The 20,850-nt window shown below is 33.2% G+C and overlaps 1 protein-coding gene across 1 annotated transcript in view; it reads right to left on the bottom strand.

Annotated features, from left to right (window-relative positions):
• Nucleotides 1-20,850, bottom strand: part of LOC111149636 (neural cell adhesion molecule 2) — a 514,271-nt gene that overhangs the window by 256,114 nt on the left and 237,307 nt on the right. The window lies entirely within an intron of this gene.

The raw sequence follows: 20,850 nt of genomic DNA, 5'->3' as shown, positions 1-20,850 counted from the left end.
AAATGACTAAAGATTCCATTTTCTTTTTACATGTTTTACCCTCTTCAGAGGTAATTCTATGTAGGGCTGAGTTAAGAAATGCTAATATTAAGAGGAAAAAATATTGACACACCCTGATTTTACTCAAAACAAAAACTTGCTTTTAAAATTAAATCGAGGGGCGCCTGGGTGGCTCAGTCGTTAAGCGTCTACCTTCAACTCAGGTTATGATCCCAGGGTTCTGGGATCAAGACCCCCATTGAGCTCCTTATTCTGGCTGGGAGCCTGCTTCCCCCTCTTTCACTCCCTCTGCTGTGTTCCCTCCCGCGCTGTGTCTCTCTCTGTTGAATAAAGAAGTAAAATCTTTAAAAAAGTTAAATTGAAACTCAAAACTAAAATGTTCGTGGTCTTAAATGTTTCTATGATTTCATCTTAATCTGCTTTCGTATTTTCACATATGATAATATATTTGGTCTTCTACTATCTTTATGTTAAAAAATACACTCTACAATTAAAACGTTATTTGTAAAACTTCCAATGTTCAGTGTCAGAAGACTGTTAGACTAAGAAAAAAATGAGAATTTAAGTATCATTTTAAGAGTGACTGGGTGGCTCAGTTGGTTATGTGTCTGCCTTTAGCTCAGGTCATGATCCTGGGGTCCTGGGATCGAGACCTGTGTAGGGATCCCTGCTTGGCAGGGAATCTGTTTCTCCTTCTCCCTCTGGCCCTCCCCGCTGCTTATGTGCTCACTCTCTCTCTCTCAAATAAATTTAAAAAATCTTAAAATAAATATTATTTTAAAGGAAGCAAAAATATGTAAATCTAAATAATTTTTGTATGTTTTGTTCTAATGGTCAATTTGTATGGCAAACTTTTATAACGAATGAAAATAATTCATTTTGCAAATTTATCATGATGTTGTGGGTTTAGTTTTAAGAATTTAAATGCATTAAATAAAATATTTCAAAGGATTGGAAGATCCTCCAAAAATGTTATCCTATTTTTCTTATTGCCTGAAATTCAGTATTTAATAATGCTTAAAACTTTGAAACAACACTAAATATGAATATTATTTTAAAAACCCCACTTAAACCATAACTTTGCTGCATGATTTGATGAATGAAGTTTAACTTTTTTTTTTTGCAGTAATGTCCTTATTATTAGGATAATAAAATGTACAGCAAGTAGAATTTTCCTTTAATTAAAATTTATGGAAAGACAAGTCTCAAATTAATCTGGAGAACTGTAAACCTTGAACTGATTACTACTAAGTAGAACATGTGCTTTGATAAAGTGGGAAACAGTATATAAAATATATATTCTTAATCTGGGAGAGAAATCCTTTATTTCAATATAACCTTTGGGCTATAAGGCAAGCTAAGAGAGCATTTAAATGAAGACTATCAGAAGTTAGCAAATTGGGATTCTGATTCATACAGGAATTGAGAATTCGGAGTTGGAATGCTAAAAGGGAAAATAGTGGGCACAAGGTCCATCACTGTACCATCATTTGTTATGAAATATTTAAATACGCCAAAAGTTTTATGTTCGATCTACCTTCTGCCATAGTTTATTATAGAACATAGTTAGATAGAACTTTTCTTCAGATGTAATTATATGAACCCTTAAAAAATTCGAAACCACAGTGACAGTATGAGCTGATCCCTCCGGGCTCTCTGCAGGATTAAATACTCTACTAAATGAGATGCCTGACTAATGAAAGGATTATGGAATTAGGTAGTCATGCCCATTACAGCTGTATTATTTCTGTTCACTCTCCTGAAAATACCAACCATGTGCCTCCAGAAATAGGATTAACTATCAATCAGTAATTAATGGCTTGGAAAGCAGAGAAACCAGGGATAGAAACATAAATAAGGGACAGCATTCTAAGGTTAACAGCTTTGGCCTTAAGGGAATAAAAAATAGAAAGACAGAAACTTTGAAAATGGACACGTTAAGACGGAGGAACTGTGCTAAAACAGAACTGCATATTTAACATCCTTTTTCTGTCCTACACCTCCACATTGCCAAAGTGTCTACGTTAAAGATTCTGTTATTCTTAATGATATTTTAGGTAATAGGGAAAATGTAAGGACTTCAAATTTTGTTTGTAAAATGAATACACACACAGTGATTTCTGTGGGTATGGCTTGAAACTTAGTGTTTGCTATTATTATGTGGGTTTATTAGGTCATCCAGTATGTTGTGGCCTCAAACAATTCTAAATAAAGAGTTTTAGACACCTAGGTGGCTCAGTTGGTTGAGTGTCCAACTCTTGATTTCAGCTCAAATCATCACCGCAGGGTCCTGGGATCAAGCCCTATGATGGGTTTTGTACTTATGTGGAGTCTGCTTGAAGATTCTCTCTCTCCCTGTCCCTCTGTCTCTCCGCCTACTTATGCTCTCTCTCATACTCGCTCCTTTTTTCAAAAATAAGTATTTTTTGGAAAAAAAAAGTTTTTTTAAATACCACAGTGTCATAAGTTTAAACCTAATACTTCCGAGTTTAAAGATTTTATTATGAAAATGCCTACAAACCTAGGAAACAGCGGTCTTTTAATAGTTTATATCAATAATTATTGTATCTGAATACATATGATTTAAGAGTTATAAAGAAATAACCAAGTTTCATAAATAAAATTATTGTATCTGAATACATATGATTTAAGAGTTATAAAGAAATAACCAAGTTTCATAAATAAAAGCAAAACTACTAGGTAATAAAGATATAATACATTTTGAAAACAGTTTACTCTCACTTACCAAAATCAACACCTCTATTAATTAATGGTTATAAATATTCTTTAGATAGTTAAAAAAAAAACCCACAAAATATTTTTTAAAGAATCACTGTTTGAAAACCTACAGAAACAATTTCATCTTATACATATTGGATTCAGTAACTACCTACATTGCCTGTATATATCTAGCGAAACTTTGATTTTTTTAGATCTTACCTATCTACTGATGTTATTGAGATTCTATCTCATGGGAAAGAGAACCAATGAAGTTACCTAATAAGTATTTCATGCTTATGAAATATAAGGTATCATAAAAGAGAACTGAGTTTATCTCATTCCATTTTACGTACAAATGGATATGGAGAGATCATCATATAGCAAAAATCTATTTTGTTATTTATTTTTTATTAGAGGATAATTCTTTTAAAAGAAGGCCGTCTTATGTGAGGTAATTTGCACAAACTGGATTAGATATGATATTATAAAGCACTAACTATACAAATAAAAATATAGATCCCTTTCACATTTTCGAGGAAACACTAGTAGTTGTAAATAACATCAAACTGTCAGATTAAGAGGAGGGCTTCTTTATTTATCAACTCAAATATATTTATTTATAGCTATGAATTTTCCACCATGGAAAACTGAAACATGAGATGATGCATGCTCTCCAAATTTAATGACTTAGTAGAGAAAATAACACACATCCTCAAATTACTAATGGATATTTGACCATGACCAATGCTAAAAGAAAGATAATATCTCATGGGGTTTCAAAAACAGAGACTAGTTTTTCTTTTGTTTTGTTTTGTTTTGAGAATCAGGGAAGTTTCATGGAAGGCAGAATTTCAGCAGAGAGCAGTGCAATGACAAACACTGAACAAAGGCCAAGAGAGAGTAACGCAGACTGTATTGATCTTCATGGTCATGCTGTGTGTTAAGAATGGTGATGGGTGTTTGATTTCATTGCAGCATTCATTACAGACTACATACCTAAGATGTGCCAGGCAAGGAAATAATTAATTACAAACTTTAATAATAAGGAAATTACAACTACACTTACACTTATTACTACTAATAAATACAATGAGAAAACAATAGAAGTTGCTGTGAGAACATATAACAAGGGGACTTCCTCTAGTCCAATAAAAATTGAGGTTGATGACAGGTGGTCCTAAATTGTATTGACCTTTGAGCCAAGATCTGAATGTAGAAAAGGAACTAAGCAAACAGCAATGGGCAGATGGAGGAGTGGATTTTCTGCTGAGTTTGAGCAGCTGGATAAATGTGCATCTACAGTCAATCATACCACTATACTTTTAATTAGCTGAGTCAATTAATTCCATTCATTATATTACCAGTTTTATTTAAATTTTCTGTCATATTCAATACAAAGGGTCCTTATTGATTTGGAAGTGTATTGACCACTCACTTGTACTCATACCATTTTCAGTTCATAATTTTAGATATCTCTGGAGAGTTTAATGATCAATTATTTTAATTTAATAGAATTTCTAGAAATAATGAAGTGGGCTAGGTCCATTTACTGATGTAGTTTTTTCAATGCTGGTCAATTTAATTTATAGATAAAATAATAAATAATTTTTACATTATTCAACCCAAGAATAAATAAACAATGAATTAAATTTCCTTGAAAGTCTCTAGAAAGATTTCAATCCCAAGTATTTCTTACTTGCCCAACCTAAAATGTAAAATATGTGAACATTTATATTTCATTAAGTTCTAATAAAAGTTTAAATTGGTAAAAAGCAAAAAGATAAAGCTATTTTTCTTTGTTACCAAAGCATGTAAATATGTCATGTTAAATACCACTTATTTTTCCTGTATACTTGCCATAAAATTATCTAACACTAAAGGTGTTTGAATAATTGAATTTGATGTCCTATTTTGACTTGCCAGATGGATACCTGGAAATTACTTGAAAACTCTTATGCTGTAATGTCTCACTTTTAAAATTGGAAAATATTATAGACTATGTTATGTCATTATAAACGTAGAAACTATAAAAGTAAAATATGGAACTAAAATACCATTAGCTGCAATTTGCTTTTTACTAAATATCTATGTGAATTGCAAAAGAATCTACTGAGCAATTTATTCATCATTTATTTAAATTCTCAGCGCAATAACAGCAATAATGACCATTATTCATTATTTATTATTCAGGCATTTCCTGTAAGGTAATGACCATATGGATCAAGGGTCCTCAACTCCTCTTAAAAGCTCCTACTTCTCCAGATACTCATTAACTCTTAGGGAAAGCTTGAGCGAAGAGTTCATTAATGCTGGAAAAAAGTGCATATATGGTTCACACCATGGATAATGTGCAAATGAGAAATGTCAGCACTAAGAAAGTTATTACGGAATTGAAAATCAGCATCTTACTTTCACAGAGTATTTTAACAGAAAATTTTTTTCTTGGGAGTAAGTCAATACTTCAAACACTCTTAAGAGGAGTTCATTCAAATTCTGATTTATATTTCTTTTATATGCATATGCCCATTTAAAAGATGTGTCAGTGCTTATTAGTATCTTTTCCTATAGGGAGTCTTTCCTGGTCCTACCTCTGAACTAAGATACTTTCATTACATGCTCAAATAGTTTCTTGTATTTTTCCTATCACCACACATATCTGCTCACTTTCTTACTGCGTGTAGAGTATAAATTTTCATGAGGGCCTTATTCCTGTACCAATCATGGAACCTCCCAGGCAGGGTGCTTCTCTGGTACAAAGTATATTATTAATAAATGAACAGATAAATTACTGCAAGGATATCCTTTAAGGAGTGATTTTTATTTTTTCCAATACTAATAAGTGTTCTTTAGGCTATTAGTAAAACCTCTGTAAGTATTTAAAAAACTACTCCTCAGATCTTCTTTTTCTTTAGTAGGGGTGTATATTAATGAAACATTCATAATTATCATCAAAGAAATTATGACTTAACTTGAAATAACGACTACATAGTACTCTAAAATAGTAGATGTATGCATCAATTTAAGCGTAAGTCTTAATTTATTTTCAATGTATGTGGAAATTATGAACTTTTTGTATGCTATTAAATATATACTTTCAATTACACTAAATAGAAATTATATCTTATTTCAGAAGATAAGGTATGTATATTGATAGTTATTTGGTATGATTACCAGATTTAACTTCCATTACTGAATACAAAAAATAATAATAAAATTTATCCTTTTGGTATAGCAAGACAAATATGTATTATAACTCAAATTACTAATTTCATGAAGAAGGAAAAGCATATATAACTTCCTGTGGTTTTACATTTTATTTTTTTCCATAGTTGGTGATGTCAAAATTTCATCTGCCACACAAAGTATATTAAAACAATTTCAACTTAAATTTAAGTATACTAGATATCAGTGTCTTGACGACAAGCAATCCTTAATACTTACAAGAGTGAGTTGACTGGTGGGTTAATGATGAAAAGGATCTTATGTAAAACTGAAACATTCTTGGTATTACATCAGGGAATGATGTTAAAAGATAAAATCCCTTTTCAAATATTTTTAAAATAATGTTCATTCTTCATTAAAAAACATGCAAGTTGTGGAATGGGAGAAAATAAGAGCAAATCCCATATCTGATGAGGGATTAATATCCAAAATACACACGAAACACATACAACTCAACAACAAAAAAACCCAAATTACCCAGTTAAAAAATGGGTAAAGCACCTGAAGAGATATTTTTCCAATGAAAATATACAAATGGCCAAGAGGTGCATGAAAAGATACTCAACATCACTAGTATCAGAGAGATACAATTTAAACCATGATGAAATAATGTAATGATGTGTCTTATCAAAAAATAAAATTAAGGGGCGCCTGGGTGGCTCAGTGGGTTAAAGCCTCTGCCTTCAGCTCAGGTCATGATCTCAGGGTCCTGGGATCGAGTCCCACATTGGGCTCTCTGCTCAGCAGGGAGCCTGCTTCCTCCTCTCTCTGCCTTCCTCTCTGCCTACTTCTGATCTGTCTCTGTCAAAGAAATAAATAAAATCTTAAAAAAAAAAAAAGAATCCTCTCACCTTTAAAAAAAATAAATAAAAAAATAAAATTAAGTTTAAAAAATAAAATTAAAAAAAAAAGACAGTAACAAATGCTGGAAAGGGTGTGGAGGGAAGGAAACACTTGTACACTGTTGAGAATGTGAAGTACTAGAGAGAAAATGTAAATTATTTTGGAGAGTCCTTAAGAAATTAAAAATAGAAAACTACCATATGATCCAGCAATTCCAATTCTGAGCATATATCCAAAGGAAATAAAATCACTACCTCCAAGATACATCTGTACTCCCATGTTCATAGGAGCATTATTCACAATAGTCAAGGTATGGAAACACTCTAAGTATACCCTGACTGATGAATGAATTTTAAAAATCTGGTGAACACACACACATACACACACACACACGCACATACACTGTACTGTTATGCAGCCTTTAAAAAGAAGGAAATTGCCACTGCAACTACATAGATGAACCTGAAAAGCATTATGTTAAGTGCAATAAGCCAGGTAGAGAACAGAAACATGGTATCATTTACATGTGGAATAAAAAAAAAAAAAAAAAAAAAAACAGCAGTTGAACTTGCCGAGGTAGGGAGTAGACAAGTGGTTGCCAGGGGCTGGGGGAGAGGGAGATAAGAAGAGTCTGGGGAAAGGGTAACAACTTTTAATTTAAGGATAAATAAGGTCTGAAGATCTAGTATATGACATGGTAACTACAGTTGATAACACCATATTGCGTAATTGAAATTTGCTAAGAAAGTAGAACTTAATGTTTTCACACCCACACACACACACAAGATATATATGTGAGGCGATGCATCATGAGTTAATTAACTTGATGGGCAGGATCCTTTTAAATGTATACAGACATCAAATCATCATGCTTTACACTTTAAATATCCTACAGTTTTGTGAAATGATACTTCAATAAAGCTGGAAAAAACCTGCAGAGAAATATATTCTTCCATATCTAGCAAAAATTAGTCACGGTAAATGATATTATTTTCCACCTAAGAAGTTTAATTTTCCTAAGATCATTGACTCTGTGTCCAAGGCATCTAAACCCCCTTCACCAGAAGAAAAGCTAAATGCCCTTCTGATACCAAACAGATGACTGGCATCAGGTGACAACCCAAGCAATACTCTAACATAGCTGTATAACTTATTCACAATAATCATTGACTGATTCTCCCAATTTAAAGATATGGAAGTATTTTGTTTAGAGACTTTATAATTAGACTAACATTAATCTTGTAAGTTAGTAGAACCTCATTCTTAAGTCATCAATCTCATTTTGTTTTCCAGTAGCAACTAAATATAAATGTGTATTTGTAACATTATCTCCTCAAAACTATTTTCTTACATTTATGTCATAAAATTTGAGTGTAATAGAAACGCCAGATATGCAGGACTGGTTTATATTTAAGTGATGCTAAGATTACTGTGTATGATGAATCTAGTATCATCGACCATCTGAAAGTCCCTTGTGAACCTCTGTATGGATCCTGTATTGTCACAGATTTTGCACTCTAGTTCAAGGCTTAAGATTTTTTTTTTTAAGATTTTATTTATTGGAGAGAAACAGCATTAGCTCAAGTCGGGGTTGGGGGTTGCAGAGGGAGACTTCTGAAGCAGACTCCCCACTGAGTGGGGAGCCCTACCCAGGGCTAGATCCCAGGACCCCAAGCTCTTGACCTTAACCTGAACTGAAGTCAGATGCTTAACCAAATGAGCCACACAGATGTCCCCAAAAGGCTTTAGATTATCTATAAAATTATGCATATAATAAGGATGAGGTAGATATGCAGAAGAGTGTTTCAAAGTTAGAAGGTAAAAGAAACCTGAGAGCTCTAAGGGAAATGGTCAACTTCAAGACAACATAATTTCATTAAAATGAACAAAGTTGGCTTTTATAATGACACAAGAAAATTCCATAACGTGTTCTGTGTTTGCTGTTTAGGTATGCATTGAACATGCAAATACATTTGAAATATTTATGAAAAACTGTAATTCTATACACCCCACAAAAGAGGTTAGATATGTATGGAAATAGACATCAGTTTTTGTAATTCTTGGCCTCCCAAGAATTGGAAAGGTAAGATCATTTTGGTTGGAAACAATATGAACTACATAAAATCTGTAAATAGTATTTTCACAAGATTGTTTCTCAAATCAAACAGAATGATCCTATACAAGATTTATTTCAATCAGTTAATGTTTTCAAGTTTTCAGAAACAAGATGTGTTAATTTCTTCCTAAATTTTGCCCTTTTAATAATTTCTGACATTGATTAAACCATGAAATATAGTAGAGTTCTTGAACAGCAATAATCTACAAGAATATGCATTCATGCTATAGTATAAAATTATAGTTAAAATAAGCCAAGTCTTTTGGCACTTACATTTAATTTTATAGTCTGTTACTTTCTCCAAAAGTGCATATCTCATACTGTTTTCCCAGGAAGTATACGATAATAATACATATATTCCTGTAAGTTTTTTGTCAGAACTTTTCCCATTAAATTATAAAAAGGGACAACTGTCATATAAATTCTACAGCAGTTCAATTTATTAGGCAATATTTTGGATGTTCCATGAACATCTCTGTTTTATGAAAAGTTCGGTTAAATTTACTGCCCCCTCATCTACTAAATCAGCTCTATAGCTGCAATAGTTAGACAACTAGGTACTTTTGGCATTGTACTTTTAATTTTTTCTTAGTACAAATCAATATACCACTTCTACATTTTTAGCAATGATTAATTTCCAATTTCTAGTCTTGCCATTATTCTTAATTGCTTGGCAACTTTGTGAGGATGTCAAAATTTTAGCACCCAGCACACATTAGAATAATGTCTTCAAAAATATTTTATAATTGCACAAATTATTACTACACATCTGTCTCATTTCTTTCGCTATAGTGAAATATCCTATCCACCTAAAAATATGTGCATAAAGTGGAAAAGAACACTCTATCTATAGTTCTGAACTTCATAGGTATTCTCGGATATGTTACTGAACCAACTAAATATATTATATGTAATATTTACATTCTGCCAAAATAAGTTTTCATTAAATCTGTGGTTTTACAATTTTCTGAGCCCAAGATCACCTGGAATCATTTTGAAGAACAACACAATTCAATTTTGACAAAATTCTTCAAGACAGATTATGGATAAGCATCTTACCAGCAATAAATATTTAACAAAGATGAATAAGGTGGACTTAATATTTTTCATCATAATGCAGTGAGAGTGGGAAACAAAAGGATAGAGGGGAAAGAAAAAAATCACAAAATTATATTTGTACTTTAAGTATCAAAGCACATTGTGATTAGAAGATGAGGCTTTAACATCTTCAGGCCACAGGCTTGGATTTCATGATCCAGCGAAATCACGTAATAAAAATAAACAATTATTTGGGGCCACAGAGTTTTCCAATTTTAATATTTTTAAGCAAGGACACTCAAATAAACCAAATCTGAAGCTATTTTACCAACCAGAATTTCAAAAAATTTAAAAAAAATAAAAATAAAAGAGGACACAGTTGTTTAAAAAACAAATTAAGTATAAGGAAAGGAAGGGAAAGAGAAAAGATATGAAAGCAAAACAATGCTGGCATCACAGTGAGAGAGCAGGACATCAACCGCAATGGAGAAGTATTGCCTGGAGGTCAAGAAAGAAATGAACCAAAGAATGTTTGCTGAAATTTTTTAAAAATAATAACATTTTAAAACTATATAGACTAAATAACCATAATAGATATTATTTTAGTTTATTAATGAATTCTGGCTTTATTAAAATAAAACAGCATATTGTTTCATTGTTAATTTTTTAAATTTATTTGTTATTTAGCAAAATAAGTCATTTGATGACTACTAACGGACCCCAGTCTGATCATCCAAATCTGGTACTTCATAGTTGGGAGACTTCAGACAAATTAGTTAAAATATCTGTGCTTCAAATTGTTCATTGTAGAAGATAATGATAATTATGGCATGTGTGTGTGTGTGTGTAAGAGTGCGTGTGTGTGTGTGTGTGTGTATTTTGAATAAATCAATATACCTAGAGCTCTTAGAAAAGTTCCATGGCATATAATACATGCTTCAAAATGTAAAATATATCATATTTGATTGTTTTTGTTCAAGATTTAATTTGATTTCCATACCACCAACCAAGGGATTATTCAGATATATTTAAGTCCCTTAGCTTATAAACACATCTGAGATAGTTCATTTAATTTTAGAGCATTAAAAATCTGTATTGTGGGGCGCCTGGGTGGCTCAGTGGGTTAAGCTGCTGCCTTCGGCTCAGGTCATGATCTCAGAGTCCTGGGATCGAGCCCCGCATCGGGCTCTCTGCTCTCTAGGGGAGCCTGCTTCCTCCCCTCTCTCTGCCTGATAAATAAATAAAATCTTTAAAAAAAAATGCTTTAAAAAAAATCTGTATTGTTTCCACATTCCCAATTTAAGAATACTGACTAATACAAAAGTGCCTTCACTAAATATTTGTCAAACTAGTTATGCAATAGGTTCATATATAGTATGAACAGAAAGGATTGATACACAGAATGAATGAGATAATGAGATAAGACCTTTTCTCTAAAGCTAGATTATCAGATTGCAAATACCAAATGTACCACTTCCTAGCTTTGTGACCTTGGGCAAGTAACTTCAGTAACTCTTCACTTCCTCCTCTGTAGGAGTAGTGGCATAGGTTGTTACCAAGATTAAATAAATTGAGGTAGGCAGAGTACTTAGAAATGTCCATAGAATAGAGAAACCAATAGAAATATAGTAATTAGTACTATAATGTTTAAAGGATAAGCTAGTAAACTAATTTTTGGCGAAACTGATAGCTTCTTACAAATAGTTTTACAGTTTGTTATTTATTACTCAGTACCTGAAGTAAAATTCTGACATGAACAAGGTTAGTCAATTACAAGGAAAATGTGTCTTAATAGTGAATAGGATCTGTAATAATCTACCTAGCAATTCAAGCATAAATCCTTAAAATAATAAAATGATAAGCATTTGAGAATACATTAAAGTATATTATTTTAATTTTTAAGTTTATTTGATAATTTAAAATCTCCTCAAATACGGCAATAAACCCTCTAAGTTCAATATGTTTTTGGTCAAAAGTGGCAGTGAAAGTGACTGAAGAAACAAATGTCCACCATAATGATTAAGCCAAGCTTTTTCATAGGAGTACACAAATACATGTGTATGTGTATGCAAACACACACATTTTGAAATACAAAAAAGTAATAATTTATGTATTTCGTATTTTAAATATACAAAATAATTAAAAAATTTTTAACATATATAATGAAAAATCACTTGTTTTATATTTTAAAAATAGTAATAGAATGTTTCAAATATTGAAAAAATACAAAATAACAATTATGATCCAGTACTGAGATATAATGTTCTGCCATATGTTATACAAATTGTACTCTTTACAAAACAGAATGTTAGGGTTGCAGCAGATACAGAAAATTTTCAACTTTCACTTCTTCTCCTTACTTCCTTCCTAGGAATAAAAACTAACCCCAAGGTAGGAGATGGTTCCCAGGAGCAGTTTTGTCCTTAGGCCACATGCACATAATTTGAAGACACACCACATACTATTTGGTGTGTTTTAAAGTTTTAAATCAATTGTATTGTTTTAAATACAGTTTCGGGGCACCAGGGTGGCTCAGTGGATTGAGGCCTCTGCCTTCAGCTCAGGTCATGATCCCGGGGTCCTGGGATCGAGTCCTGCATCGGGTTCTCTGCTCAGCAAGGAGGCTGCTTCCCCCCTCTCTCTCTCTGCCTGCTGCTCTGCCTACTTATGATCTCTGTCAAATAAATACATAAAATCTTTAAAAAATAAATAAATAAATACAGTTTCAACATCTTAGCATTTCACTGAATACTGTATTTTAAAGTCTTTATCCATAGTGATTCATGAAGATACAATTCTGTTGTTTTCACTAATATTTAATATTATTGTATCATGGGAATAAATCAGAGTTCTTTAGTCCCTAGATGAAGGATGCTTAGTCTGATTTGTTGAATTTTCTGTCACCAATTAGGTCATCTGCAAGCAGTAACATATATCTTTCTTTTCCAGTCCTTTTAATTTTTTACTTAGTGTGTCCGCTACAACTTTAACATTATATTCAATAAACAAAACTTGGCAGGAGACTTATCTTACTTCTTAATTAAAGAAGATATGACCTAAGTGTCTCCATTATTTATACTTGCCCTATTTTCTATTGGTAAATACAATTTATCAGATTAAGAAAATTACCTTGTAGTCCCAGTTTGCTAACAGTCCTTATAAATGAGTTTTAAATTCTTCCATTTCTTACATCAACTAAAATAATCATATGCATTTATTTGTTTGTTTCTTCTTTGATCTAGTAATGTGGAGCATTGTATTAATAGTCTCTGTAATGTTAAAGTACCCATGCATTCTGGAAAAAAAAACTGTCATGTGTGTGTGTGTCTGTGTGTGTGTGTGTATTTGTTATATTAATATTTTATTTTATTTCTTCCGTAGTTTTGGAAGATAAGCCTAGGATTTAATTTTCCTGGGCTACTCTTGTCTGGCTTTGGTTTCAGGATTACAAATGAGTATTACAGAAATTTTCTACTATTTGGGTCTTCAGTTATATCACAAATTTAAAATAATTAAGAAGTATGTTTCAGGGCACCTGGGTGGCTCAGTGGGTTAAGCCTCTGCCTTCGGCTTATGTCATGATCTCAGGGTCCTGGGATGGAGCCCTGCATCAGGCTCTCTGCTCAGAGGGGAGCCTGCTTCCCTTCCCCCTCTGCCTGCCTCTCTGCCTACTTGTAATCTCTGTCAAATAAATAAATAAATAAATCTTAAAAAAAAAGAAGTATGTTTCATCTAACTTCACTGTATTACATATTTATCAACAAAACATAGATATATTCCCAATCATACAAAACTGGATAATTTCTTATAAAATATTTTACCCATACTGAATCTAAAATAGTTTTTCTTTAAAAATACAAAATTCTCCTCTACATAAATATAAAGTTACATTACATGTCATTCTCATTTTTATGTTTAATTCTTGAAATTTATCTCCCTGTTAAAAAAACCAATCATCTGTACTCTGAAAACTAAGAAAAGAAAAGAAGGCATTTTACAGATAGAATGATAGCGATTTACCCCAAGACAGGTTCCGTAGTCCCTTTAAAATAGGAGAAAACTATGGATCTTTGGCTGAAGTCAACTTAAATTTAGAAAGTATCTTTAGGTATTTATTTATCCAAACTAAACTGCCATAAACTACGATTGCATTTGTAGCTAGAGAAACATGATATAGCAAGGAGTGTATGGTATTCCCATGGACCCAGTGTTGAAAGTCGGTCTAGAAACATGTTGGGACACACACACGCACAAAATGTCTGATAATACTCATAGTTTAGCACAAGGTGGTCAAGAGCAAAGGCAGATCAAGAAAACAAGTTGATTCAAACAAACTGGAGTAAGTGGAGCATGATGAGACTCAAATAATTTTGAAGGCTTGCTTTCGAGAATCAGGGAAGATGTGATGAATTTGCATATATAAAGAGTTTAGGGAGCTAAGAATGAGCCAGACAGACGTTGCACTGTGTGCTCTATCCCTAGAGAAGGGACCAGGGGTTTTCCATTCATTACATACATAAAGTTCCATGATACGGTTGAATCCCTTTTGAAGTAGAATGCAGGTTCTCAATTTTTTCCTGAAGTATTGTAAAACATGTTTAGATAATTATATTATACTTAACATCCAGAGTATGAAATAAATTCTTCCAAAAACAATTAAACGCTTCTGTTTATACTTCCTGATATTATCCCCTCCTGTCCCACAAACAAGAAACCACTGCCCTGAATAGAGTGTTCGTGTTTTCTTTAAATCTTTCATCCATCTATCTATCAATCATCTATCATCTATCAGATATATCTATGCTTTATAGAAGTAATACTAAACTGTATATAACCTTATGTACCCTGCCCTTTGCATTTAACATGTACTATTAAGTGTTTGGGGTTTACACATAGACACTGGTACTTGCAGCATTAGATCATATGTTTTAATTGTTCTGTATTTTAATTGCTCTTAGAAACTGTGGTAGAGAGTTTCTAACACATGTGCCAATGATCCCTGTTTCCTACTGACTTGTCCCGAATCAAAATCAATAGCAACGAGATGCCACTTCTAAAATTAGATCACGAAGTGTCTGGCTTCTCTCCACACCTTCTCTTACTCTTTCACCTGTTAGCACTGATGGAAGTCAGCTGCCATGCAGTGAGCTGCTGCAGGGAGAACCCCGTGTAAAAAGGAAGTAAGGGAGGCCCCTAACAGCCATTGAGGACCAGAGGCTCTCAGCCCAGCGGCTCACAAGGAACTGAATCCTGCCAACAAACACTTAAGTGAGCTTGGAAGCAGATTTAGTCTTGAGATGAGACAATAGCTCTGGCTAACGTCTTGGCTATAGTCTTATGAGAGATCCCGAGGCAGAGGACTTGATTAAGTTATGCCCAGACTCTTGACCCACAGCAACTGTAAGATAGTTAAATGCACATTGTCTTAAGCAGCTACATTTTAGGGTTATTTGTTAAATAACAATAGAGAAATAATAAAATCCCATTGTATAAATAATGAAATACGTGCATTTGCATGTTGATAAACATCAAGGTAATTCTTTGTGGAAGTTGTTTGGCCATGAAAAAGTACTATGCGCAGCACATTGCTGTTGTCTCTTTGAGAAGATGGGTAAGAGAATCTGCAGTACGCATACCTAGGAGGAGATGTGCTGGGTTAAAGTAAATGTGAGACTTCCTCTTTGCAAGACATCGTCAGATTTTTTTATCAAATTGTTTTTGCTGTTTTGCACTCCCATCAAAAATATATGAGAGTGACTCCTTCGTCGTATCCTTACCAATATTTGGCATTAACATATTTTTACTTTTCCTTCAAGCTGACATGTTTGAAATAGTGTCTTACTGCTGTTTTCATCTGCATTTCCCAGCTCTTTATCTTTCTATATATTTATTGACTGACGGCCTTTATTTGGCCATGGCAAATGTTTAGTACTTTTTTCATCATTAGCTTCCATTCCTCTCTATAATAAAATTGTAGAGTTGGACAAATAGTAAAAATCTCATGGATTAGACATAAATGGAATTGCGGAAAATGTCTTGCTTCCCTATGGAATAGAGAAAGTGATAGAGAAGTATTATGGTTTGATAATTCTGATGGGGAAATACTATGGTTTGATAATTTTCATAATCTTTATTCCTCTTTTTCCTTCACAACTGACACATAATAAATCAGAAAATCCTTACAGGTTCACCTTGCAATGACATTTAGTATCTGATCACTCCATTTCTACAGCTAAAATTCTCTCATAAGTCACGCCTCTCTCACCCTGGATATTTGCCATAATGTCCTAATTACTTTTCGTCTTTCAAAATTTGATTCCATTATCAATAGTGTAGTAAGTGTAATCACTTTAAAAAAACAGAAATTTGATCAACACAGCAGGAAGATCATTTATTTGAAAACTAATTACTTAAAAACATAAGTTAGATCTTATGACATATCTAATTAAATTTTTATCAGTGCTTTAACTTTTCAGAGTAAAAATCAAAGATCTTTTGTCAGTCCCTCAGCAAGACAGATCACTCCCTTATCTTCAGTGTTTGCTGAAAGACCCTGACCCTGACCACTCCAACTTGCTTAATTTGCTGTTTTTATTTAATAATAATTGCCAGCATTTAACACATTGTACAACTTACTTGTTTATCTTTATTATCTCTTTAGAGTTAGTGGAATAGATGGTCCATGACTACCAGTATTTTATCTATTTATTCACTAAGATATACCCAGAATAGTACGTTCTCAATGAGTATCTGTTGAATGAGTGAAGAATCACAAATAATTGTAACTAGCAGTCTTCTCATTTTTTGGTAGGACACTCTATATGATGAGGCGATAACCAAGGAATGCCTCCTAATTGAATCATCTCTCTATACACAGGGAATGGCACAGTACAGTTTGTATAGCTCCTGGAGTACCTATAAATATTCCTGAGTGGCCAGTATCCACAGACAGCAGCTGTCACTCAAGGTTTATGAATTTTAAAAAGGATGCACCTCCTGGGAAAAGAAATGACAAAGAGCTGCCCTGTCCTACCAGCTGATGTGGTCCTGAACCAAGGTCGTGAGTTTGGTGTGCAGAACAAGATCTGCGTTTTATCTCTCATTGGCCTTTCTTGGTCAAGGCAACTTGTGAAGGACAAAACTTGTGCGAATGGTGGTTGAGCAGAGACCTCTCTCAGACACTGACTGACTAGTGTGGTGATGATATTATCTGGAAGGGTTATAAAGTTGTAGGGATACAAGCTACAGATACCATGGAATAGTATTTTCCTGGATGAAAAGTTTAAAGATATTTTTTTATCATTGAAATGAATGAAGGATATTTTATGATCTGTAACTTAATGTGAAAATTTCCAAATCTATATAACAAAAACATATCATTCAGTTAGTGAATTTAAGAGCGCCCTTTCTAAAGTGATTCAATTATAAAGACCCAAATGTTCTACTCTTTATTATTTTCAGATATGAATATATATATTTTGTTTTTGAGCAAGTTCTTTCTGAATGACAACTGCTGGGAGTATATGTATATGTATATGCATATGCATATGTATGTATGCACACATATATCTCCAGATGGTCATAGGCAAACACACAGTGACCTCATCAGGGAATTCGCCTTCTTGTTATTCTCTTTATACATCTTTATTTCTGGAATACGCACAGTTATGCATAAATACAGTAAATACAGCATTTGGTCCACAAAAACCTCCTATCCTGTCTTGAAATCCTCCTGTCCTGAAATTCTTATGCTAAATCCTTATACTCTCATATTTTTTTGCTATTTGCAGTTGGAATTATGTCAGGACTTTGTAAATGTTATTCTGAAATTTGTGGTGTGTGTTTTATTCTTTTTTTTTAATTTAATTTTTTCAGTGTTTGAATTTTATTTACTCAAAATTAAGTCAGAAGCAATTTATATTAATGTATCTTTCAGATACCAGTTTCTCAGTTTCTCTTTGTGTTCTATTCTAAAAATCCCAGCACACAATTGTTTTAAATATTACTATGCATGATAGTAGGTAAGTACACCTGTAAATTCTTTAGTGTGTTGACCTCATTTAAAATCAACACTGGAATATTGTCATTGAAAAAATAACAGTACTGCAAATTCAGTTCCATTTTGATTTGCTGTATATTTATAATTTTAACTTTAGGTAAAGTTTAAGGTAAAGATTAAGAAATTAAGTAGAATATGATGTAAAAAGAAAATTAAAAGGAATAATTAATGGATTTATATCTAGTATCAGTGATATAATATATATATGTATTCTGACACCTATAATAAATTATTCAGTATTTTTTAAAAGATTTTATTTATTAACTTATTTGACAGACAGAGATCACACGCAGGCAGAGAGAGAGGAGGAAGCAGGCTCCCTGCTGAGCAGAGAGGCCGATGTGGGACTCTATCCCAGGACACCGGGACCATGACTTAAGCCCAAGGCAGAGGCCTCAACCCACTGAGCCACCCAGGAGCCCCATTCAGTATTGTTTTAATTAGTACACTAAGATAGAAATGGTCAACTATGACTTTAACAATGTGAGCTTGAGTGAGTCTGTAAACTTTCTTATATGTGAATTTCTTCACCTTCAAAATAAATAATGCATGCCAGATGATTCTAATATTTTCTAAGGTTTTTAAGTTGATTTACTCTGCTACGTAAGGAATGAGCCTTTTGTGGCTGCCATTCTAATATATAATGAATATATAATGAAAGCAGAGTTCTTCACATATTCCTACTGTAGTTGATAATGTTTTATTATTTTAGCTTAAAGGTAACGTCCCAGGAACTTTTCTATTTCATCATCAACTTTAGTCACTTTAAAAATATTTAACAGAAATGATATTACGGACAATGGGTGCATATAAAAAATTAAAAATCTATTATTTTCCCATAAAACTCCCCAAGGGTATCTGTCCAGGTCACATCTTTGCCTGCCAATCATATATTAAAAATTAGATTGTTCCAAATGCTGTCACTGTATGTAAATGCTAATCACCTTTTCTAAATTTCCTTTGGATTTAATTAAAATTCAAAGATAAAATGAAGATGGTTAAGTGAATTTTATGGATAAAACTATACATTACCTCTAAAATATATTTAACATATGTCTATGTGTTTTTATAAAAATTAGAAGTATTTGCACAAGAAATTAATTCTTTAAAAATTATTTACTCAAAATTAAGTCAGAAGCAATTTATTCCTTGGTGAAGGACATCTATTTGAAAATGTGAAGATAACAGTATCTAAACATTTGTTTACATTCTACCTAGATTATCTTTAAATGTTCTATACATTCCAGATACAACTAAGACATCTTAAGCACAGTGGAAATTCAGTAACATCTGCGGCAGAATGGAAGGAGCCCTATGCCAGTTAAAGTAAATAAGATTGTTTTTCTCCCTTGGAAAGATTCATATCTAATTCACAGAGGAGAAAAAACATGAAAAACCTTTAAGTCATCAAGGCTTTGTAGTATTTGGTAACACCTATGGGGGAAAATTTTGTCTTTGACTTTCTGTGCTAACATTTCAATTGCTCACATTTGTGTGGCTAGATTGGAAACTCAGTATCAGTGGTTTCATAAGAAAAGCACTTACGGAACTCCACTATGATAACAAACGTTCTACAGAACTCTAAATCTCTCACTCCCCCGCCCTGTCATGCACTGTGTTCGGTGATTGCTTTTTCCTTCCAATGGGCTATATTTCAGATCTCTCCAATTGTGTTTGGAATGTGATGACTGCAAATGCTTTTTCTGCTTCATTTTCTGTGTCTAGATTATGCTTTCTTCTTCTTAAACATGTCACTTTATTTCTGTTTACATTGTATTTCGTTTGGCAGTGTTTTGAGATAAAGCATAGTTTCTGAATCTCATTAATATAACTATTATCTTTTTCAATTGTATGTCTCACTCAAGTTCTAGTCTGAAAAGAACTTGCAAAGCAAGCCTGTTTCAATGGTACTGACAAAATTTTCTATACATCATATAACATTGCATGGAGCATTAATTCAAACTTTATGTTCTCCTGTTTTATAAATTCTTTAGAGACTCTGCATGGCTCACAAAAACCTCATTCTAGTACTCTCCAAGGTGGCTATTACTGATCTGAAGACTGTATACTTGGCTTGAAAGAAAGAAGGGCAATGTTTTCTTTTCTACCTCTTCACTATTTCCTTTATATACCTAAAAATTCAAAGTTTTGTTGAGAAATGAGAAAGTAAATGTGTCCTTTTAGAGAATAAAACAGGATAGTCAGGATTTTGAAAGCATGGTATTGATGTGTCTCATGGTTCTCATAGACATGAGAGGGGAAAACTGAAAAGTAGGGCAGACTTTTTAAAAACTACTAAATGGTATTGAATCTATCTTTTTTTTTTTTAAGATTTTATTTATTTATTTGACAGAGATCACAAGTAGACAGAGAGGCAGGCAGAGAGAGAGAGAGAGAGAGGGAAGCAGCCTCCCCGCCGAGCAGAGAGCCCGACGCAGGACCCGATCCCAGGACCCCGAGATCACGACCCGAGCCGAAGGCAGCGGCCCAACCCACTGAGCCACCCAGGCGCCCCTGAATCTATCTTTTTTTTAAAAGATTTTATTTATTTACTTGATAGAGATCACAGGTAGGCAGAGAGAGAAGAAGGGAAGCAGGCTCCCTGCTGAGCAGAGAGCCCGATGCGGGGCTCGATCCCAGGACCCTGATCCAAAGGTCGATCCCTGATCAACCCGAGCCAAAGGTAGAGGCTTTAACCCACTGAGCCACCCAGGTGCCCCTATTGAATCTATCTTTACTGCTTGGGTATTTTTCTTATTCTAGAATTTTGTTAATTAATTTTCCATATTGTTTCTAGAATCAAGAACCATGTGTGAAATTATATAAAGGTGACAACACAGTGTGACATCTA

Source organism: Enhydra lutris, unplaced genomic scaffold (assembly GCF_002288905.1).
Source record: "Enhydra lutris kenyoni isolate GAN:26980312 unplaced genomic scaffold, ASM228890v2 scaffoldscaffold2, whole genome shotgun sequence".
NCBI classification, from domain to species: Eukaryota; Metazoa; Chordata; class Mammalia; order Carnivora; family Mustelidae; genus Enhydra; species Enhydra lutris.
Note: the sequence above shows the minus strand (reverse complement) of the source record. Positions and strands in the feature narration are given on the sequence as shown.